Source organism: Episyrphus balteatus, chromosome 3 (genome assembly GCF_945859705.1).
Source record: "Episyrphus balteatus chromosome 3, idEpiBalt1.1, whole genome shotgun sequence".
Classification (NCBI taxonomy): domain Eukaryota; kingdom Metazoa; phylum Arthropoda; class Insecta; order Diptera; family Syrphidae; genus Episyrphus; species Episyrphus balteatus.
This window is the reverse complement of record NC_079136.1, coordinates 79,851,891-79,877,553: the sequence shown is the minus strand read 5'-3', so window position 1 is coordinate 79,877,553 and position 25,663 is coordinate 79,851,891. Positions and strand designations below refer to the sequence as shown.

Sequence of the window (25,663 nt, the reverse complement as noted above, 5' to 3'; positions counted from 1 at the left end):
ACTTTCCGGGCCAGAGCATTGTTGTATAGGGGCACCACATGACCAAGCCATCTCGGGCGCTACACTTTTACTCTCTTGGATAGGTTAGTGTCCTTGTACAACCTATACAGGTCGTTGCTGTACTTTCTCCAATCGCCATAAATTCACACGGGACCAAAAATTGTCCCGAAGATGTCCCGAAGATGTCCCGAAGATGTCCCGAAGATGTCCCGAAGATGTCCCGAAGATGTCCCGAAGATGTCCCGAAGATGTCCCGAAGATGTCCCGAAGACGTCCCGAGTATGTCCCGAAGATGTCCTGAGCATGTCCCGAAGATGTCCCGAAGATGTCCCGAAGATGTCCCGAGCATGCCCGAAGATGCCCCGAAGATGTCCCGAAGATGTCCCGAAGATGTCCCGAAGATGTCCCGAAGATGTCCCGAAGATGTCCCGAAGCTGTCCCGAGCATGTCCCGAAGATGTCCCGAGCATGTCCCAAAGATGTCCCGAAGATGTCCCGAAGATGTCCCGAAGATGTCCCGAAGATGTCCCGAAGATGTCCCGAAGATGTCCCGAGCATGTCCCGAAGATGTCCCGAAGATGTCCCGAAGATGTCCTGAGCATGTCCCGAAGATGTCCCGAAGATGTCCCGAGCATGTCCCGAAGATGTCCCGAGCATGTCCCGAAGATGTCCCGAGCATGTCCCGAAGATGTCCCGAAGATGTCCCGAAGATGTCCCGAAGATGTCCCGAAGATGTCCCGAAGATGTCCCGAAGACGTCCCGAGCATGTCCCGAAGATGTCCCGAAGATGTCCCGAAGATGTCCCGAAGATGTCCTGAGCATGTCCCGAAGATGTCCCGAAGATGTCCCGAGCATGTCCCGAAGATGTCCCGAAGATGTCCCGAAGATGTCCCGAAGATGTCCCGAAGATGTCCCGAAGATGTCCCGAAGATGTCCCGAAGATGTCCCGAAGATGTCCCGAGCATGTCCCGAAGATGTCCCGAAGATGTCCCGAAGATGTCCCGAAGATGTCCCGAAGATGTCCCGAAGATGTCCCGAAGATGTCCCGAGCATGTCCCGAAGATGTCCCGAAGATGTCCCGAAGATGTCCCGAAGATGTCCCGAAGATGTCCCGAAGATATCCCGAAGATGTCCCGAAGATGCCCCGAGCATGTCCCGAGCATGTCCCGAAGATGTCCCGAGCATGTCCCGAAGATGTCCCGAAAATGTCCCGAAGATGTCCCGAAGATGTCCCGAAGATGTCCCGAAGATGTCCCGAAGATGTCCCGAAGATGTCCCGAAGAAGTCCCGAAGATGTCCCGAAGATGTCCCGAAGATGTCCCGAAGATGTCCCGAAGATGTCCCGAAGATGTCCCGAAGATGTCCCGAAGATGTCCCGATCATGTCCCGAAGATGTCCCGAGCATGTCCCGAAGATGTCCCGAAGATGTCCCGAAGATGTCCCGAAGATGTCCCGAAGATGTCCCGAAGATGTCATGAAGATGTCCCGAAGATGTCCCGAAGATGTCCCGAGCATGTCCCGAAGATGTCCCGAGCATGTCCCGAGCATGTCGCGAAGATGTCCCGAAGATGTCCCGAAGATGTCCCGAAGATGTCCCGAAGATGTCCCGAAGATGTCCCGAGCATGTCCCGAAGATGTCCCGAAGATGTCCCGAAGATGTCCCGAAGATGTCCCGAAGATGTCCCGAAGATGTCCCGAAGATGTCCCGAAAATGTCCCGAAGATGTCCCGAAGATGTCCCGAGCATGTCCCGAAGATGTCCCGAAGATGTCCCGAAGATGTCCCGAAGATGTCCCGAGCATGTCCCGAGCATGTCCCGAAGATGTCCCGAAGATGTCCCGAAGATGTCCCGAAGATGTCCCGTAGATGTCCCGAAGACATGCATTCGGGACATACATTCGGGACATGCTCGGGAAATCTTCGGGACATCTTCGGGACATCTTCGGGACATGCTCGGGACATCTTCGGGACATGCTCGGGACATGCTCGGGACATCTTCGGGACATCTTCGGGACATCTTCGGGACATCTTCGGGACATGCTCGGGACATCTTCGGGACATCTTCGGGATATGCTCGGGACATCTTCGGGACATGCTCGGGACATCTTCGGGATATCTTCGGGACATCTTCGTGACATCTTCGTGACATCTTCGGGACATCTTCGGGACATCTTCGGGACATCTTCGGGACATACTCGGGACATCTCGGGACGTCTTCGGGACATCTTCGGGACATCTTCGGGACATCTTCGGGACATCTTCGGGACATGCTCGGGACATCTTCGGGACATCTTCGGGACATGCTCGGGACATGCTCGGGACATCTTCGGGACATCTTCGGGACATCTTCGGGACATCTTCGGGACATGCTCGCGACATCTTCGGGACATACTCGGGACGTCTTCGGGACATCTTCGGGACATCTTCGGGACATCTTCGGGACATCTTCGGGACATCTTCGGGACATCTTCGGGACATCTTCGGGACATCTTCGGGACATCTTCGGGACATCTTCGGGACATGCTCGGGACATGCTCGGGACATCTTCGGGACATCTTCGGGACATCTTCGGGACATCTTCGGGACATCTTCGGGACATCTTCGGGACATCTTCGGGACATCTTCGGGACATCTTCGGGACATCTTCGGGACATCTTCGGGACATGTTCGGGACATCTTCGGGACATCTTCGGGAAATCTTCGGGACATCTTAGGGACATCTTCGGGACATCTTCGGGACATCTTCGGGACATCTTCGGGACATCTTCGGGACATCTTCGGGACATGCTCGCGACATCTTCGGGACATCTTCGGGACATGCTCGGGACATGCTCGGGACATCTTCGGGACATCTTCGGGACATCTTCGGGACATCTTCGGGACATCTTCGGGACATCTTCGGGACATCTTCGGGACATCTTCGGGACATCTTCGGGACATCTTCGGGACATCTTCGGGACATCTTCGGGACATCTTCGGGACATCTTCGGGACATCTTCGGGACATGTTCGGGACATCTTCGGGACATGCTCGAGACATGCTCGGGACATCTTCGGGACATCTTCGGGACATGCTCGGGACATGCTCGGGACATCTTCGGGATATCTTCGGGACATCTTCGGGACATCTTCGGGACATCTTTGGGACATGTTCGGGACATCTTCGGGACATGCTCGAGACATGCTCGGGACATCTTCGGCACATCTTCGGGACATCTTCGGGACATGTTCGGGACATCTTCGGGACATGCTCGAGACATGCTCGGGACATCTTCGGGACATCTTCGGGACATGCTCGGGACATGCTCGGGACATCTTCGGGATATCTTCGGGACATCTTCGGGACATCTTCGGGACATCTTTGGGACATCTTCGGGACATCTTCGGGACATCTTCGGGACATCTTCGGGACATGCTCGGGACATGCTCGGGACATCTTCGGGACATCTTCGGGACATCTTCGGGACATCTTCGGGACATCTTCGGGACATCTTCGGGACATCTTCGGGACATCTTCGGGACATCTTCGGGACATCTTCGGGACATCTTCGGGACATCTTCGGGACATCTTCGGGACATCTTCGGTACATGCTCGGGACATCTTCGGGACATGCTCGGGACATCTTCGGGACATCTTCGGGACATCTTCGGGACATGCTCGCGACATCTTCGGGACATCTTCGGGACATGCTCGGGACATGCTCGGGACATCTTCGGGACATCTTCGGGACATCTTCGGGACATCTTCGGGACATCTTCGGGACATCTTCGGGACATCTTCGGGACATGCTCGGGACATCTTCGGGACATCTTCGGGACATGCTCGGGACATGCTCGGGACATCTTCGGGACATCTTCGGGACATCTTCGGGACATCTTCGGGACATCTTCGGGACATGCTCGCGACATCTTCGGGACATCTTCGGGACATGCTCGGGACATGCTCGGGACATCTTCGGGACATCTTCGGGACATCTTCGGGACATCTTCGGGACATCTTCGGGACATCTTCGGGACATCTTCGGGACATCTTCGGGACATCTTCGGGACATCTTCGGGACATCTTCGGGACATCTTCGGGACATCTTCGGGACATCTTCGGGACATCTTCGGGACATCTTCGGGAAATCTTCGGGACATCTTCGGGACATCTTCGGGACATGTTCGGGACATCTTCGGGACATCTTCGGGACATCTTCGGGACATCTTCGGGACATGCTCGGGACATGCTCGGGACATCTTCGGGACATCTTCGGGACATCTTCGGGACATGCTCGCGACATCTTCGGGACATCTTCGGGACATGCTCGGGACATGCTCGGGACATCTTCGGGACATCTTCGGGACATCTTCGGGACATGCTCGGGACATGCTCGGGACATCTTCGGGACATCTTCGTGACATCTTCGGGACATGCTTGGGACATCTTCGGGACATCTTCGGGACATCTTCGGGACATGCTCGGGACATGCTCGGGACATCTTCGGGACATCTTCGGGACATGCTCGGGACATCTTCGGGACATCTTCGGGATATCTTCGGGACATCTTCGGGACATCTTCGGGACATCTTCGGGACATCTTCGGGACATCTTCGGGACATCTTCGGGACATCTTCGGGACATCTTCGGGACATCTTCGGGACATCTTCGGGACATCTTCGGGACATGCTCGGGACATGCTCGGGACATCTTCGGGACATGCTCGGGACATCTACGGGACATCTTCGGGACATCTTCGGGACATCTTCGGGGCATCTTCGGGACATCTTCGGGACATCTTCGGGACATCTTCGGGACATCTTCGGGACATGCTCTTGACATGCTCGGGACATCTTCGGGATATGCTCGGGACATGCTCGGGACATCTTCGGGACATCTTCGGGACATGCTCGGGACATCTTCGGGATATCTTCGGGACATCTTCGTGACATCTTCGGGACATCTTCGGGACATCTTCGGGACATCTTCGGGACATCTTCGGGACATCTTCGGGACATGCTCGGGACATGCTCGGGACATCTTCGGGACATCTTCGGGACATCTTCGGGACATCTTCGGGACATCTTCGAGACATCTTCGGGACATCTTCGGGACATCTTCGGGACATCTTCGGGACATCTTCGGGACATCTTCGGGACATCTTCGGGACATCTTCGGGACATCTTCGGGACATGCTCGGGACATCTTCGGGACATGCTCGGGACATCTTCGGGACATGCTCGCGACATCTTCGGGACATCTTCGGGACACCTTCGGGACATCTTCGGGACATCTTCGGGACATGCTCGGGACATGCTCGGGACATCTTCGGGATATCTTCGGGACATCTTCGTGACATCTTCGGGACATGCTCGGGACATGCTCGGGACATCTTCGGGACATCTTCGGGACATGCTCGGGACATGCTCGGGACATCTTCGGGACATGCTCGGGACATCTTCGGGACATCTTCGGGACATCTTCGGGACATGCTCGGGACATGCTCGGGACATCTTCGGGATATCTTCGGGACATCTTCGGGACATCTTCGGGACATGCTCGCGACATCTTCGGGACATCTTCGGGACATGCTCGGGACATGCTCGGGACATCTTCGGGACATCTTCGGGACATGCTCGGGACATGCTCGGGACATCTTCGGGACATCTTCGGGACATGCTCGGGACATCTTCGGGACATCTTCGGGACATGCTCGGGACATGCTCGGGACATCTTCGGGATATCTTCGGGACATCTTCGTGACATCTTCGGGACATGCTCGGGACATGCTCGGGACATCTTCGGGACATCTTCGGGACATGCTCGAGACATGCTCGGGACATCTTCGGGACATCTTCGGGACATGCTCGAGACATGCTCGGGACATCTTCGGGACATCTTCGGGACATGCTCGGGACATCTTCGGGATATCTTCGGGACGTCTTCGGGACATCTTCGGGACATCTTCGGGACATCTTCGGGACATCTTCGGGACATCTTCGGGACATCTTCGGGACATGCTCGGGACATGCTCGGGACATCTTCGGGACATGCTCGGGACATGCTCGGGACATCTTCGGGACATCTTCGGGACATGCTCGAGACATGCTCGGGACATCTTCGGGACATCTTCGGGACATGCTCGGGACATCTTCGGGATATCTTCGGGACGTCTTCGGGACATCTTCGGGACATCTTCGGGATATCTTCGGGACATCTTCGTGACATCTTCGAGACATCTTCGGGACATCTTCGGGACATCTTCGGGACATCTTCGGGACATGCTCGGGACATGCTCGGGACATCTTCGGGACATCTTCGGGACATCTTCGGGACATCTTCGGGACATGCTCGCGACATCTTCGGGACATCTTCGGGACATGCTCGGGACATGCTCGGGACATCTTCGGGACATCTTCGGGACATCTTCGGGACATGCTCGGGACATCTTCGGGACATCTTCGTGACATCTTCGGGACACCTTCGGGACATCTTCGGGATATCTTCGGGACATCTTCGGGACATGCTCGGGACATGCTCGTGACATCTTCGGGACATCTTCGGGACATGCTCGGGACATCTTCGGGACATCTTCGGGATATCTTCGGGACATCTTCGGGACATCTTCGGGACATCTTCGGGACATCTTCGGGACATACTCGGGACATCTCGGGACGTCTTCGGGACATCTTCGGGACATCTTCGGGACATCTTCGGGACATGCTCGGGACATCTTCGGGACATCTTCGGGACATGCTCGGGACATGCTCGGGACATCTTCGGGACATCTTCGGGACATGCTCGCGACATCTTCGGGACATCTTCGGGACATGCTCGGGACATGCTCGGGACATCTTCGGGACATCTTCGGGACATCTTCGGGACATCTTCGGGACATCTTCGGGACATCTTCGGGACATCTTCGGGACATCTTCGGGACATCTTCGGGACATCTTCGGGACATCTTCGGGACATGCTCGGGACATCTTCGGGACATGTTCGGGACATCTTCGGGACATCTTCGGGAAATCTTCGGGACATCTTAGGGACATCTTCGGGACATCTTCGGGACATCTTCGGGACATCTTCGGGACATCTTCGGGACATGCTCGCGACATCTTCGGGACATCTTCGGGACATCTTCGGGACATCTTCGGGACATCTTCCTGACATCTTCGGGACATCTTCGGGACATCTTCGGGACATTTCGGGACATCCTTCGTTACATCTTCGGGACATCTTCGGGACATCTTCGGGACATCTTCGGGACATCTTCGGGACATCTTCGGGACATCTTCGGGACATCTTCGGGACATCTTCGGGACATCTTCGGGACATCTTCGGGACATCTTCGGGACATCTTCGGGACATGCTCGGGACATGCTCGGGACATCTTCGGGACATCTTCGGGACATCTTCGGGACATGCTCGCGACATCTTCGGGACATCTTCGGGACATGCTCGGGACATGCTCGGGACATCTTCGGGACATCTTCGGGACATCTTTGGGACATGCTCGGGACATGCTCGGGACATCTTCGGGACATCTTCGTGACATCTTCGGGACATGCTTGGGACATCTTCGGGACATCTTCGGGACATCTTCGGGACATGCTCGGGACATGCTCGGGACATCTTCGGGACATCTTCGGGACATGCTCGGGACATCTTCGGGACATCTTCGGGATATCTTCGGGACATCTTCGGGACATCTTCGGGACATCTTCGGGACATCTTCGGGACATCTTCGGGACATCTTCGGGACATCTTCGGGACATGTTCGGGACATCTTCGGGACATGCTCGAGACATGCTCGGGACATCTTCGGGACATCTTCGGGACATGCTCGGGACATGCTCGGGACATCTTCGGGACATCTTCGGGACATCTTCGGGACATCTTCGGGACATCTTCGGGACATCTTCGGGACATCTTCGGGACATCTTTGGGACATCTTCGGGACATGTTCGGGACATCTTCGGGACATGCTCGAGACATGCTCGGGACATCTTCGGGACATCTTCGGGACATCTTCGGGACATCTTCGGGACATCTTCGGGACATCTTCGGGACATCTTCGGGACATCTTCGGGACATCTTCGGGACATCTTCGGGACATCTTCGGGACATCTTCGGGACATCTTCGGGACATCTTCGGGACATCTTCGGGACATCTTCGGGACATCTTCGGGACATCTTCGGGACATCTTCGGGACATCTTCGGGACATGTTCGGGACATCTTCGGGACATGCTCGAGACATGCTCGGGACATCTTCGGGACATCTTCGGGACATGCTCGGGACATGCTCGGGACATCTTCGGGATATCTTCGGGACATCTTCGGGACATCTTCGGGACATCTTTGGGACATGTTCGGGACATCTTCGGGACATGCTCGAGACATGCTCGGGACATCTTCGGGACATCTTCGGGACATCTTCGGGACATGTTCGGGACATCTTCGGGACATGCTCGAGACATGCTCGGGACATCTTCGGGACATCTTCGGGACATGCTCGGGACATGCTCGGGACATCTTCGGGATATCTTCGGGACATCTTCGGGACATCTTCGGGACATCTTTGGGACATGCTCGGGACATGCTCGGGACATCTTCGGGACATCTTCGGGACATGCTCGGGACATGCTCGGGACATCTTCGGGACATCTTCGGGACATCTTCGGGACATCTTCGGGACATCTTCGGGACATCTTCGGGACATCTTCGGGACATCTTCGGGACATCTTCGGGACATCTTCGGGACATCTTCGGGACATCTTCGGGACATCTTCGGGACATCTTCGGGACATCTTCGGGACATCTTCGGGACATCTTCGGGAAATCTTCGGGACATCTTCGGGACATCTTCGGGACATGTTCGGGACATCTTCGGGACATCTTCGGGACATCTTCGGGACATCTTCGGGACATGCTCGGGACATGCTCGGGACATCTTCGGGACATCTTCGGGACATCTTCGGGACATGCTCGCGACATCTTCGGGACATCTTCGGGACATGCTCGGGACATGCTCGGGACATCTTCGGGACATCTTCGGGACATCTTCGGGACATGCTCGGGACATGCTCGGGACATCTTCGGGACATCTTCGTGACATCTTCGGGACATGCTTGGGACATCTTCGGGACATCTTCGGGACATCTTCGGGACATGCTCGGGACATGCTCGGGACATCTTCGGGACATCTTCGGGACATGCTCGGGACATCTTCGGGACATCTTCGGGATATCTTCGGGACATCTTCGGGACATCTTCGGGACATCTTCGGGACATCTTCGGGACATCTTCGGGACATCTTCGGGACATCTTCGGGACATCTTCGGGACATCTTCGGGACATATTCGGGACATGCTCGGGACATGCTCGGGACATCTTCGGGACATGCTCGGGACATCTACGGGACATCTTCGGGACATCTTCGGGACATCTTCGGGGCATCTTCGGGACATCTTCGGGACATCTTCGGGACATCTTCGGGACATCTTCGGGACATCTTCGGGACATGCTCTTGACATGCTCGGGACATCTTCGGGATATGCTCGGGACATGCTCGGGACATCTTCGGGACATCTTCGGGACATGCTCGGGACATCTTCGGGATATCTTCGGGACATCTTCGTGACATCTTCGGGACATCTTCGGGACATCTTCGGGACATCTTCGGGACATCTTCGGGACATCTTCGGGACATGCTCGGGACATGCTCGGGACATCTTCGGGACATCTTCGGGACATCTTCGGGACATCTTCGGGACATCTTCGGGACATCTTCGGGACATCTTCGGGACATCTTCGGGACATCTTCGGGACATCTTCGGGACATCTTCGGGACATCTTCGGGACATCTTCGGGACATCTTCGGGACATGCTCGGGACATCTTCGGGACATGCTCGGGACATCTTCGGGACATGCTCGCGACATCTTCGGGACATCTTCGGGACATCTTCGGGACATCTTCGGGACATCTTCGGGACATGCTCGGGACATGCTCGGGACATCTTCGGGATATCTTCGGGACATCTTCGTGACATCTTCGGGACATGCTCGGGACATGCTCGGGACATCTTCGGGACATCTTCGGGACATGCTCGGGACATGCTCGGGACATCTTCGGGACATGCTCGCGACATCTTCGGGACATCTTCGGGACATCTTCGGGACATGCTCGGGACATGCTCGGGACATCTTCGGGATATCTTCGGGACATCTTCGGGACATCTTCGGGACATGCTCGCGACATCTTCGGGACATCTTCGGGACATGCTCGGGACATGCTCGGGACATCTTCGGGACATCTTCGGGACATGCTCGGGACATGCTCGGGACATCTTCGGGACATCTTCGGGACATGCTCGGGACATCTTCGGGACATCTTCGGGACATGCTCGGGACATGCTCGGGACATCTTCGGGATATCTTCGGGACATCTTCGTGACATCTTCGGGACATGCTCGGGACATGCTCGGGACATCTTCGGGACATCTTCGGGACATGCTCGAGACATGCTCGGGACATCTTCGGGACATCTTCGGGACATGCTCGAGACATGCTCGGGACATCTTCGGGACATCTTCGGGACATGCTCGGGACATCTTCGGGATATCTTCGGGACGTCTTCGGGACATCTTCGGGACATCTTCGGGACATCTTCGGGACATCTTCGGGACATCTTCGGGACATCTTCGGGACATCTTCGGGACATGCTCGGGACATGCTCGGGACATCTTCGGGACATGCTCGGGACATGCTCGGGACATCTTCGGGACATCTTCGGGACATGCTCGAGACATGCTCGGGACATCTTCGGGACATCTTCGGGACATGCTCGGGACATCTTCGGGATATCTTCGGGACGTCTTCGGGACATCTTCGGGACATCTTCGGGATATCTTCGGGACATCTTCGTGACATCTTCGAGACATCTTCGGGACATCTTCGGGACATCTTCGGGACATCTTCGGGACATGCTCGGGACATGCTCGGGACATCTTCGGGACATCTTCGGGACATCTTCGGGACATCTTCGGGACATGCTCGCGACATCTTCGGGACATCTTCGGGACATGCTCGGGACATGCTCGGGACATCTTCGGGACATCTTCGGGACATCTTCGGGACATGCTCGGGACATCTTCGGGACATCTTCGTGACATCTTCGGGACACCTTCGGGACATCTTCGGGATATCTTCGGGACATCTTCGGGACATGCTCGGGACATGCTCGGGACATCTTCGGGACATCTTCGGGACATGCTCGGGACATCTTCGGGACATCTTCGGGATATCTTCGGGACATCTTCGGGACATCTTCGGGACATCTTCGGGACATCTTCGGGACATCTTCGGGACATCTTCGGGACATCTTCGGGACATCTTCGGGACATCTTCGGGACATCTTCGGGACATCTTCGGGACATCTTCGGGACATCTTCGGAACATGCTCGGGACATGCTCGGGACATCTTAGGGACATGCTCGGGACATCTACGGGACATCTTCGGGACATCTTCGGGACATCTTCGGGGCATCTTCGGGACATCTTCGGGACATCTTCGGGACATCTTCGGGACATGCTCGGGACATCTTCGGGACATGCTCGGGACATGATCGGGACATCTTCGGGACATCTTCGGGACATGCTCGAGACATGCTCGGGACATCTTCGGGACATCTTCGGGACATGCTCGGGACATGCTCGGGACATCTTCGGGATATCTTCGGGACATCTTCGTGACATCTTCGGGACATCTTCGGGACATCTTCGGGACATCTTCGGGACATGCTCGGGACATGCTCGGGACATCTTCGGGACATCTTCGGGACATACTCGGGACATCTCGGGACGTCTTCGGGACATCTTCGGGACATCTTCGGGACATCTTCGGGACATCTTCGGGACATCTTCGGGACATCTTCGGGACATCTTCGGGACATCTTCGGGACATCTTCGGGACATCTTCGCGACATCTTCGGGACATCTTCGGGACATCTTCGGGACATCTTCGGGACATGCTCGGGACATCTTCGGGACATGCTCGGGACATCTTCGGGACATGCTCGCGACATCTTCGGGACATCTTCGGGACATCTTCGGGACATGCTCGGGACATGCTCGGGACATCTTCGGGACATCTTCGGGACATCTTCGGGACATCTTCGGGACATCTTCGGGACATGCTCGGGACATGCTCGGGACATCTTCGGGATATCTTCGGGACATCTTCGTGACATCTTCGGGACATGCTCGGGACATGCTCGGGACATCTTCGGGACATCTTCGGGACATGCTCGAGACATGCTCGGGACATCTTCGGGACATCTTCGTGACATCTTCGGGACACCTTCGGGACATCTTCGGGATATCTTCGGGACATCTTCGGGACATGCTCGGGACATGCTCGGGACATCTTCGGGACATCTTCGGGACATGCTCGGGACATCTTCGGGACATCTTCGGGATATCTTCGGGACATCTTCGGGACATCTTCGGGACATCTTCGGGACATCTTCGGGACATCTTCGGGACATCTTCGGGACATCTTCGGGACATCTTCGGGACATCTTCGGGACATCTTCGGGACATCTTCGGGACATCTTCGGGACATCTTCGGGACATCTTCGGAACATGCTCGGGACATGCTCGGGACATCTTAGGGACATGCTCGGGACATCTACGGGACATCTTCGGGACATCTTCGGGACATCTTCGGGGCATCTTCGGGACATCTTCGGGACATCTTCGGGACATCTTCGGGACATGCTCGGGACATCTTCGGGACATGCTCGGGACATGATCGGGACATCTTCGGGACATCTTCGGGACATGCTCGAGACATGCTCGGGACATCTTCGGGACATCTTCGGGACATGCTCGGGACATGCTCGGGACATCTTCGGGATATCTTCGGGACATCTTCGTGACATCTTCGGGACATCTTCGGGACATCTTCGGGACATCTTCGGGACATGCTCGGGACATGCTCGGGACATCTTCGGGACATCTTCGGGACATACTCGGGACATCTCGGGACGTCTTCGGGACATCTTCGGGACATCTTCGGGACATCTTCGGGACATCTTCGGGACATCTTCGGGACATCTTCGGGACATCTTCGGGACATCTTCGGGACATCTTCGCGACATCTTCGGGACATCTTCGGGACATCTTCGGGACATCTTCGGGACATGCTCGGGACATCTTCGGGACATGCTCGGGACATCTTCGGGACATGCTCGCGACATCTTCGGGACATCTTCGGGACATCTTCGGGACATGCTCGGGACATGCTCGGGACATCTTCGGGACATCTTCGGGACATCTTCGGGACATCTTCGGGACATCTTCGGGACATGCTCGGGACATGCTCGGGACATCTTCGGGATATCTTCGGGACATCTTCGTGACATCTTCGGGACATGCTCGGGACATGCTCGGGACATCTTCGGGACATCTTCGGGACATGCTCGAGACATGCTCGGGACATCTTCGGGACATCTTCGGGACATGCTCGGGACATGCTCGGGAAATCTTCGGGACATCTTCGGGACATCTTCGGGACATGCTCGGGACATGCTCGGGACATCTTCGGGACATGCTCGCGACATCTTCGGGACATCTTCGGGACATCTTCGGGACATGCTCGGGACATGCTCTTGACATCTTCGGGATATCTTCGGGACATCTTCGTGACATCTTCGGGACATGCTCGGGACATGCTCGGGACATCTTCGGGACATCTTCGGGACATGCTCGAGACATGCTCGGGACATCTTCGGGACATCTTCGGGACATGCTCGGGACATGCTCGGGACATCTTCGGGATATCTTCGGGACATCTTCGGGACATCTTCGGGACATCTTTGGGACATCTTCGGGACATCTTCGGGACATCTTCGGGACATCTTCGGGACATGCTCGGGACATGCTCGGGACATCTTCGGGACATCTTCGGGACATCTTCGGGACATCTTCGGGACATCTTCGGGACATCTTCGGGACATCTTCGGGTCATCTTCGGGACATCTTCGGGTCATCTTCGGGACATCTTCGGGACATCTTCGGTACATGCTCGGGACATCTTCGGGACATGCTCGGGACATCTTCGGGACATCTTCGGGACATCTTCGGGACATCTTCGGGACATGCTCGGGACATGCTCGGGACATCTTCGGGACATCTTCGGGACATCTTCGGGACATCTTCGGGACATGCTCGGGACATCTTCGGGACATGCTCGGGACATCTTCGGGACATGCTCGGGACATCTTCGGGACATCTTCGGGACATCTTCGGGACATCTTCGGGACATGCTCGGGACATCTTCGGGACATCTTCGGGACATCTTCGGGACATCTTCGGGACATCTTCTTGACATCTTCGGGACATGCTCGGGACATCTTCGGGACATGCTCGGGACATCTTCGGGACATCTTCGGGACATCTTCGGGACATCTTCGGGACATCTTCGGGACATCTTCGGGACATCTTCGGGACATTTCGGGACTTCCTTCGGGACATCCTTCGGGACATGCTTGGGACATCTTCGGGACATGCTCGGGACATCTTCGAGACATGCTCGGGACATCTTCGGGACATCTTCGGGACCTTCGGGACATCTTCGGGACATCTTCGGGACATCTTCGGGACATCTTCGGGACATCTTCGGGACATCTTCGGGACATCTTCGGGACATCTTCGGGACATCTTTGGGACATCTTCGGGGCATCTTCGGGACATCTTCGGGACATCTTAGGGACATCTTCGGGACATCTTCGGGACATGCTCGCGACATCTTCGGGACATCTTCGGGATATCTTCGGGACATCTTCGGGACATCTTCGGGACATCTTCGGGACATGCTCGGGACATCTTCGGGACATCTTCGGGACATCTTCGGGACATCTTCGGGACATGCTCGAGACATCTTCGGGACATCCTCGGGACATGCCCGGGACATGCTCTTGACATGCTCGGGACATCTTCAGGACATCTTCGGGACATCTACGGGACATCTTCGGGACATCTTCGGAGCATCTTCGGGACATGCTCGGGATATGCTCGGGAAATCTCGGGACATGCGCGGGACTTCTTTGGGACATGCTCGGGACATGCCATATAAATATTTTCATCAATTTTAACTTTTTTGTGTCCCAAATTCAAAGTTATATACTCGAGGCTTAGGAGAAAACCTACTTTACTTAATTTCTATGAACCACAGTTAAATTTAGCAAATGTTTATTCTACAAGGAACAAATACTTTCTATTAGTGAAGCATACTGGTATGCATTACACGTTGTAGTAGGGAATGATTAAATAACGAGCATTCTTCATACATAAGTGAGTTGTTTTTTTTTTTTTTTTTACTTTTTAAAGCCTCACATAAGAGAGACTATTCAACACCATAACAAATATAATCACTACAACCTATTGTTGGTGAGCTTACTCATATAACAAATAAAATTTCGTTCTCATAGCATATAACAAAAAAATGGCACACCAAATGACACATTTCAAATTCATTTCATCCCAATTGGGAAGAACGTTTCCATACTCACATGTGGCACTCAAACCCTCCGGCTAACAATACAATCCTGTATCCCCATAGAAGAAAAAAAAAACGAAACCATGTGGAGGCATAGAAAAGGATTGGAGCTCTGCTCTACTATAAACTATAAATTGTACACGAATAGAGCATGCAACAAATCTCGTTTCAAATTTGAAAGAAAGCTTACAGAATGACAAAAAATAAGAAAAAAAAAGAATATAACGTAAAAAGGAAGAAAGCAGAACGACAACGGCTAAACAATCTTAAAGCGAAGCACACACCATCAAAAGAAGTTTGTTGTCACGAAGAGCATATTCGTTTAGAACGACATATATTCCCTTAGAAAATTAAGATACGAGAAGCGAAAAGAAGTACTTGGTTTTATATTTTTTTATTTGCTTCTATTGTGCCTGTCATTTCGAACTGTCATTTACAAAATGCGAAACCACAAAATTATATCAGACATTTGAAGACTATTTTCGTTAGAAAAAAAATAGAAAATTTCTTATTCTTTACAAGAAGAAGATGAAGAAGTGATTTGGAGCAGTCACTAACCCTTTTATTCCCTAGCCTACCAGACTTCTGAATGTGTGTTAGTTTGTCCGTCAACGGACATTTCTTCAAAGAAATAAGATGAATTTGTATGGGTATGATCATTCACAATATAATTGTTTATAGGACGGAATGTATATGTAGTTTTATGGAACAGAAAAGTGGATTTTTTAAAATGAAATCCTTGAAAATTGGATTATCCTCAATTACCCAGTGAAAAATGCTGCTTATTATGTACCTACATTTTATTATTATGAAGAAGAAGAAGTTTATGATACAAAAGGAAAGCAGCTATAAAAAGTTTCCAAGAGAATATTTTGTACAAACGGTAAGAGAGTAAAATATTATTTTTGAAATAGTTTATTCATAGAAGAAATAGAAAAGAAAATTTAAATATAAATAAAAAATAGGAAAACTAGCCATCTCTCACAAAATTCTCCCAACACCATAGATCTTTGAATCCCACCCCTTATTTCTAAGACACAATTATAATAGACTCTTATTATTTGCAAAGGAATGAAGGAATAAGTGCAAAAAATACAATCAAGTAAAGTTCGAAAGACAGACCTGTGCCCATGTTGTTACTTTATCACTGACGATATACATTTTTGAACATCTTGTTGAAAAAAATTTGAAGTTTTAATCAAAACCAACATTACGATGATGGAGAATTCCAAAAAAGTGGGTCTCGCAATTCCGTCCGTGCGTCTGTGCGTCTGTACGTCCATCTGTACACATTTCCACAGCCTGAACGGATGGACGGATTTTCTTCAAATTTGGTACAGATGATTTTTATGGAATTCTGAAAGTTGGTTTTTTTTTGTTTTTTTATATCTCGCTTAGAAAGTGTACCTCCCATACAAATTTTTCAAATAAAAAAAAAAAAATAATTCAAAAACGGCTCTAACGATTTTGATTAAACTTTGCAGTATTTGAAGCAATTGCAATAAAACTGCGTTTTTGATTTTTTTCAAAAAAGTCAAAAAAGTGTACCTCCCATACAAATTTTTCAAAATTTTGCCCTAAATTTCGGCTCTTCCCCAACATCAACAAAATTTTGCTTAATTTATATAGAGGCAGCTCTTAAAATCTACAAGTAAACTAACATAAAAGTGTTTTAAACTACAAGAGCAAGTACGTGCGACCCCAGTCGTGAATTTTATTTTGGTCTCATTTACTTAGATATGCTTCTGAAAATAAGGATTTTTTTTCACAAAACCGTTATAAATTTCCTGTAAGCTTTAGGTTTTGTGCAATCTTTCAAAAAAATTTTAAAATAAAAAAAAAAAAATTACCCTTAAAAAATAGGTGTTTTTCCAAAAATTCATATCCTGAAAATTAGGGCCTTGGAAAAAATCGGTATCAGATCCTTATTCTTTTTTATTGTCTTTCTATTAGTAGGTAGAGGTACATCTTGTTCCTTTTTGCTACTCTGTGAGAATTGTTAATTTTTAGTTGGTACCGTCATTTTCTATAAATGACCGTTTTTTAGTAAAAATTGAGAGTGATAAACACATCTAAGTTATTAAATTCGTTCATATATTAAATGTGCACTTATTTATAACAAAATATTTGAAAAATTAATTGAATAAATATATTTAAAAAAAAATAAAAATAAAATAAAAAAAAAACATACCAAATTTCAAAAGTGGCAACCCTAATTTTTGTTTTATAATTTTGCAATTATATTACTATTTTATATAAGGAATTCAAAGTTTAATTGAAACTGATTGAGAATTTTCCGAGAAATGTATGGGTGGTAACCCTAAAAATGGGCGTGGCCATTCGAAATTTTGGCTATGAACTAACATTTGTATCAGTAGTACTTGTATCAGTAATATTTGTTCCGAATTTCAAGTGTCTAGCTCTTTTGGTTGATTTAATGCCACCTTTTTGCCATTTTGCCCCATTGCGCGGCGCGGCGGTGGTAATGCGAAATTTTCCGCTAAATGGCGCGTGTGGTGCAGCGGCCAAAATTTTTTTCTTGTCGTTTTTTTTGTTTTTAAAAGTTCATTTTCTATTTTTACTCAGGTATTGAAACAGCACAGAAAGTACAAAACATAATTACGGAAAACGACTTAAGGCATTTTTTATATAGTTCGAAGTTTTGTGTTTATAACTGAGAACAACTACCCAAAAAAACAAAATTTCTGGATTAATATGACAAGAAGATATCAATAAAACGAAAAATCCTCAACCTCTTTGTTAAAATGAATCGAACAATGTTGAACGATTGAATTGAATTACGTCGAAGGATGTAGATACAAAGTACACCTCAAGCGCAATGCTGACACTTATAATATAAATATACAATTCTGCATCAGAATTCTCTCTCTATATATCTTTATATGCAAACGTCCACCTGAATATTATTAAATTGGAATACACCCCAATTTGAAACACAACAACACCGAGAATGACACCAATGATGATGTCCCTGTAATTTTGGTAATTCAAAACGTATGTTATTGCCTCGTTTTGTCTGTAGACTGTAAAGAGCACGAACAACATGTTACTAATGTAATGGATTTAAACTGTATCAACAAATGCCATTATAATGATGATGTTGATATTGATTTTGGTGGAGACATGACCTGGCCATTAATCATTTATATTATAGCACGTATGCGCTATCGATCATAACGGATGTGTAGTATGTCGAATGGATAAAGAGCACTTTCCTGCTATGAACACTTGCATTTAAGAGACAGTTTTTTTTCTTGTTGTATTTTTTATATCTGTGGATAATGTATTGAACATGGCGATGAAGGTCTTGATGTCTGTTTAAAAATTTAGGAACTACAAGCTAGAAAAAAATAAAACATTAATTTCTTTTCTGAACACTCTTATTTACCTAGGAAAAACATTAAGATAAAATTGATAAATTTAAGTTTAAAAGCACTTTTGTGTTGTCCTTTTTTTCATTGACTTGAAATATTAAAAATGAAGACATACACGTAGGTACAAGGAAAATAGATACCCCCAAACCTTGAATTTAATCAAACTGAACCCAAACTTTTTCACGATATTGAACTCATTAATTTTATTTATTTTCATTGGCCTTAAAAAAAATATATAACAACTTTCAATAATATAAAAAAAGGACACAATGTCGAAAAGAAAAAAATATCTTAAAATAGAAAATTTGTATCCAAATATTTGAATATTATGGATTAAGAACTGTCTAATTTGTCTATTTTGTTTATTTGGTTTATTTTGTCCACTTTTCTATTTTGTCTATTTGGTCTTTTGCCTATTTTGTCCATTTTGCGTATCTTTTATATTTGGTCTGTTTGGTATTTTTGTTCTATTTAGTCAATTTCACTATTTTGTATATTTTATCTACTTTGTCTATTTTTCCTTTTATTGTCTTTTTCGTCTACTTGGTCTATTCTGTCTATTTTATCTGGTTTGTCTTAATTTTCTATATTGTCTATTATGTAAATTTTTTCTATTTTGTCCATTTGGTATTTATGTACATTGGTTTGTTTGTTTTTTGGTCTATTTTGTCTATTTGGTCTGTTTGGTATTTTTGGTCTATTTTGTCTTATTTGCCTATTTTGTGTAGGTATTTGATCTATTTTTTCTATTTCGTTTATTTGGTCTATGTTGTCTATTTTGTCTACTTTGCCTTTCTTGTTGTATTTGGTCTATTTTGTGTATTTTATCTATTTTGTCTATATTGTATATTTAGTCTATTTTGTTTTTTTTTTTTTTGGTCTATTTTGTCTATAGACTATTGTCTATTTTCTATTGTCTATTTGATCTATTTTGTCTATTTGGTCCATATTGTCTATTTTGTTTACTTTGTTTATTTTGTCTATTTTGCTTTTTTGTTTTGTTTTGTCTATTTTGACTTTTTTGTCAAATTTGTTAACTGTATGTTCTTGATTTTTGAAAGAATTATGTTAAACATGAGAAAAAAAACTCCTAACAGTCGATCGATCTAAGAAGTATCAACAAATATTTATATTTTTTTCTACGTTTAAAAGACAAGACGTTACAAGAGCAATAATCTCAAATATTTTGGGTATATCGAAAAGTATAGCCCATTCATTGATAAGAGCTTTACCTCTCAATAAATTATAAATCTTCTCAATTTTTTAAAAGCTTTAAGTCCTTTTTTCGAATATGGGGAAGTTTTTTCTCTGAAAATATACAAACAAAAAAGAGTTAATGCACATCTCAATTAGAATTATGTATACACAAATACGTACAATATAAATGTACCCACAAAAAAGTGTGCTACGTATGTATATAAGGCTGATAAAAATACATTTTAGAAAAAAGGTAGGTACATCAACCACAAACTCAGAAATACTAGAAATTATTTAATTTGTCTCGACTAACTGCTTGAAACTAGCTGCTCAGCATTTTTTGAACCTTTAAATTTAAGTTTCCACTTTAAAGGAATCATGTTTGGTATTAAGTAAGATTCATTCCAACACTTCTTGGCATCAAAATTTGAACAAAAACGCATTTCAATTGGAGTATAAATCAGAATTTCAATCACAAGCGTCTTGACCAAAAATAAAAATTCTTTTCATCATTAGGTATATAGTTATAAATTAAATTAATCTCTTATCAAATCTATTTATTTCAACCACTAACTTCCTATAAAAACCACTTAACTTTTTTTAAAGTTGTAAACAAATACCCTTAAGAAAATTATTTTCCTGCATTACATGATGAATGATATTAGAAAAAAAAAAATTGAATAAATTATCATCTCACGAGAAGAAAACTAACATTCATATGTATGTAAGTATAGCTCTCTGCACTATGCAGTAAAGCATGACGAGCTTTTACAAACTCCCATCATCAATACACATCTCATTATGGAGATTTTCTCGTCTACCAATCTACACCAACAACAAATATATCCCATTATAATGCGCCTTGAACTGCTTTTTCCCAAGACCTAAAGTTGTTTTCGAAAAAAAAAAAAAAAAAAAAATGTTTCAAGTTTTCCTATTTTATTTTTCCTACCCACCAAATGACACCTAATCCTCAACTAGGGCGCGATAAATAGTCACTTAAACTGTAACCTACCTAACAACATCCCCCTTCATTCTTGTTTTTTAGGTAGGTATACCTACCTTTTACTCATCTCAAGCTCCTAAGTATGAAGCAATTTAAAATCTGTAATTATGACCTAGATGATTAATTTTCTAAAGAGCAGTCTTACAATTTTCACACAAAAAAACAAAACTACCCCATACAAAAGTTCAAAAAAGCTCATTATTCTCATAGAAAAATGGTTTTTGAAACATGCGCTCATTGGACCTCTCTCCGAGAGTAAGCTAAAGCTTCGTCCTTCCTTAAAAAAATATTTTGTGGAATTTAAATTTTGTCGCTGCAATCGGTAGAAAGAATTCACAGATGGAAATCCGTGAGATGAGATTCTCCAAGCGATTCCCAAAAGTTGAAATACACAGATCTGACGTCAGTTGAAGTTCGATATTTGTAATGATTGGTACTAAGACAACCCACAAAACTCCATTAATTCATATAACGCCATCAACCTACTATGTGCGCACAGTTTTTGTTTTTATTTAATTTTCTCGTGCACTACCCCTTTCAAATTTAACAATCAACCCCCGCGATTTCGGTTTCGATGTGAATAAAAATTGCCAAATGGATAGTACTCAAACAAACTTCGCGGTTCGTTTTTTTTATAATTGAGGTTTTAACGGGTTTTTAAAATTATTCCAATCAGTTAAAAAAAAAAATGATCTCAAAGTTAACTAGGTCCATTTGTACAGAACTCAAAAACCACACAAACAGCGTTGATAAGGTTTTTCGAGTGTTTAATTTGTGTATAATTTTTTTTGAAGCACCTGTACACATTCTCGCCGGAAGTGAATAATAAAGCTATCTTACCTTCCCGTCATTGAAAAAGATAAACTCCCAAGGCACAGAAAACAAATAGCTTCCCATATAGATTAATTTTGAGAAGCATCCTTCCTTTCTCGCAACAACTCGACATCATCGCGTACGTGTTTATGTTTCCTTCCTTTCGCGATTCGTGTTCGTGTTCATCTCAACTCAAGGATACCCACTACCACTCTCATTCATCAGCGCTCTTGTCGTAATAAAATTAAAAAAAAAATACATTTATATGCAAATAGATACAAAAAAATTTAAAAAAAATATTAAAGCGGATTACGCAATTATAAAAAATTACATCTTTTTCTGTATTCTTCAACGTATCTACTCAACTAACGCACTTAACTCAATTTATAGAGTGGATTGAAAGTTGGAATATAGGGAAAATGCAAATAAATATAAAAATACAAATATAATAACTACTACTCTCTCCTTGGTCCTTATAGTTCATTATTATTTTTTGTATCAATTGGTTTGGAATTAATCAGTGAGACATAAGATTAAAAAAAAAAATTAAAAATTCTATTATAATCGATTGAGTGTGTATTTTTATTTATGTGTAAAAATAAAATTCTAGTACAATTTTTTAGAAAGTACTTCAACCCTCATCCGACGACCCTTGACATAGATATAGTCAGTGTAAAGTGCATCAAATCATATTCTCATTCCTGAGCAACCAGCAGAAATGTTTTAATTAGCCTTAATTCAATCAATTCATCACCAGGCTAAAAGTGTATAATTGAGTGATCAATTTATTCCTCTTGTCCCTCCATCATACCAACCAGTTGGTGATTCTGATTTAGTTCATGATTACGAAAGAGTCGTTTTTTTATTATGGTTGTGATGTTAATTTAGTTTTGTTGATACTTATGCTTTCGGAATGTCCTTGAAATTTTATAGTGTAGTATATTTTGATATACGATATTGTATGCATACTAAAAGGATCAATCTTTTGCTATCTTAATAAATATTGAAAGTGAATAAAATAACACGATTGCCAAAAAAAAAAAAATAAAAACGTCACATAATTGTGTGAATTTTTGCATGTGAAAAAGTGATTTAGTCCAAAGCATATATAAGAAAAATTCAATCTTGTTCAAAGGAAACAAAAATGAGATAAAAATAAATAAATAAAAAAATATCACAAAATCAATAAAAAAAAATAAATACCCATCAGTGATAAAACGTTCGTGACTAAGAAAAAGGATACATCAGGAAGCTATAAAAAAAAAATAAGAATAGCTTACACATTCTTTCATTCAACTTGATTTACTTCGAAAATACCATCAAGATAAGCTTTCTCTGCCTCTACGTGGATAATAAATAAAAGGATATATTCTTTATGGTGAGTTCATATAAAGTTCACCCATTTTTATCTATTTTTATCATTTTTTAAATCAAATATCAAAAACAAAATAAATATAACTTTTTCTTAGAGACTATCTTTATCTTTTTGGGTTTTTGTTTGTTTGCAATTTATTTGAATAAAATTTATTAAAAATTAAGGGTTAAAAAGTTTTTTTTTTTTGTTTTTAATTTGCAAAATGGTTGTTGTTTTCGATTTACCAATTATCGTAATGTTGAGAAATATCAGAGATGTGCTTTGTTTAAAAAAAGAGTTTTTGTATTTCAAAATATTTTTTGCTAGAATGTAGGTACACGGAATAAAAAGGGCATCTTAAAATAAGATGATGATAAGTGGAATTCGCTTAAATTCTAAGGTGAATTTTAATGTAAACTCTCATCTTAAAAAACCAGCACAAAATAAAATTTTTAAAAATTATGGTCAGACCTCAGGTTTAGTTGCAGCTTATCATACTTATTTCGAACAGTGAAATAGGATGATGGTAAAGCACAGTGGCTGCCAGTTTTTTTTTTTTAATTAAAATGTTTCCACACAAAAATAAGATGATTTTCCACTTTAATGTGGGGTTCCAAGAAATTTAGAAGATCTGTCCGCTTAATTTAAGACGGTAGTCATCTTGGCAAAAAACCATGTGGAAATTCGATTAATTAAATGTGGAATGTACTTGTTTTAGGTGGTCTTTTTTCTCCGTGTAAATTAAGAACATTCCAAAAAACAAAAAAAAATCTAAATACAATAACAATAACTAAATTCAACATCGATTCACTCTTAAAATCAGGCACTTTTGTGTAGAATTTCAGTACCTCAACTTTGGTCTAAAAGGCAAAATGCGACTGATATCTTTAGATTGATCAATAGCGAAATATGTAGTTCAATTGATGTATTTTTAATTTTGCTGAAATCTATTGGTTTTTTTCAATGGCAGGTCTTACCAGAGTTTTCTTACTTTTCTGAAAATAAATTGATTTAAATTTTAAACTAAACTCAGATGATAGTTTTGGCTTCTATAAAACCTAAGAGAAGTTATTGTAACCATCTGTAAAACTTTATAGAAGTTTAAATTTTAGTAGGGGAGGACATTCAGCTCAGTAATTTAAAATAAATACAAAACGTCAACATAGAATAATTCCAATTTTGGTTTGTTGTAGGTAAATGCCGTTTAAGACACTATGTCAGTATAACTCTCAGTGAACGAAGAGTTATCAAATATGAAATCATAATGATAGATGACAGAAACAAGATTCTTTCTACTAGACTTATGTAATTCTTTAAGGGAGTAGATTTTTTGAGACTTTCTCGATCAGGCATTTAATTTTGATTTATCGAACTTGTTAAATTGATTTCAATATTTTTTTTTTAATTATGATTGATTTGATTTTCCTAAATCTTTATATAGATAAATTCTTTCGGTTTCGGTACCTGCTTCAGTAAAATAAAATTAAATATTTTGTGGACTTATGGGTCTTTCTTGTATTCGGTAATTTGTACCAGTTAACTTTTCAGGTATGAATATACACCCTTCTTATAGGTTTCTCAAAACTCAGTTTTTTTTTTTGTATGGTTAAAACTGAAAAATATGTAAAAGTCTTGAAAAACACAAGTCTTGAAAAACACGCTCACAGAGAAGTACATTTTAGTTTGTAAAATATAAAAATAACAATTCCATTGACCTTGTGCAAAAAATAAGACCATTTTCCGTATTCAGCTCAAATTTGGAGAACTTATTGCTCATGTCATAAGTCATAACATGATCAATGTCACCAAATTTGTACTCATTCATTAAAGTTTACTGACGTTTTAGAATATTGAAATTCTATTGTTTCTAGTTTATTCCATATAAATAATCATTTTTATAAAAAAAAAAAAAAAAAAAAAAAAAAAAACAAAACAAAATCGACTTCCATGGTTGTATCTATGGTTTTTCTCATAGTTTCTTTAGCTAGAACGAAACGAAATTGAAATGGGACCACCCTGCAGGCACCAGCTTTCCAATACAAAACAAAAAATATCAAAATTGGTTCAGTCAGTCCAAAGTTGAGGTAACAAAAAAAAAAAAAAAAAATTGGTAAATAAAAACATCTTATTTAGAGAATATACATTACATACATCCTACATACCTGCTCAAATTTAACGCACATCCTTAGGTATTATTCTACAGAAAAGCCTATTATGTATTACTTTAAACCTCAGTATTATGGTTTTTTCTCATATGAAACAGCTTAAATTCAAGGAATGGAATAAACTGTTTGTGGAGAAGATTTTGGGGGGAGATTAGCGGAAGTCTCTACATTAACCCGCAAACCTTTAAGAG

At 44.9% G+C, this 25,663-nt stretch overlaps 1 protein-coding gene across 2 annotated transcripts in view; it reads left to right on the top strand.

Annotated features, from left to right (window-relative positions):
* The first annotated feature begins 21,529 nt into the window (after nt 1-21,529).
* The window catches only part of LOC129915328 (neuroligin-4, Y-linked), a 271,030-nt gene continuing 266,896 nt past the window's right edge, over nt 21,530-25,663 (top strand). For both annotated transcript variants that reach the window (XM_055994818.1, XM_055994819.1), the window contains exon 1: nt 21,530-23,331. The gene's annotated coding sequence lies outside the window, so the exon portion shown is untranslated. The remainder of the gene's footprint in view (nt 23,332-25,663) is intronic.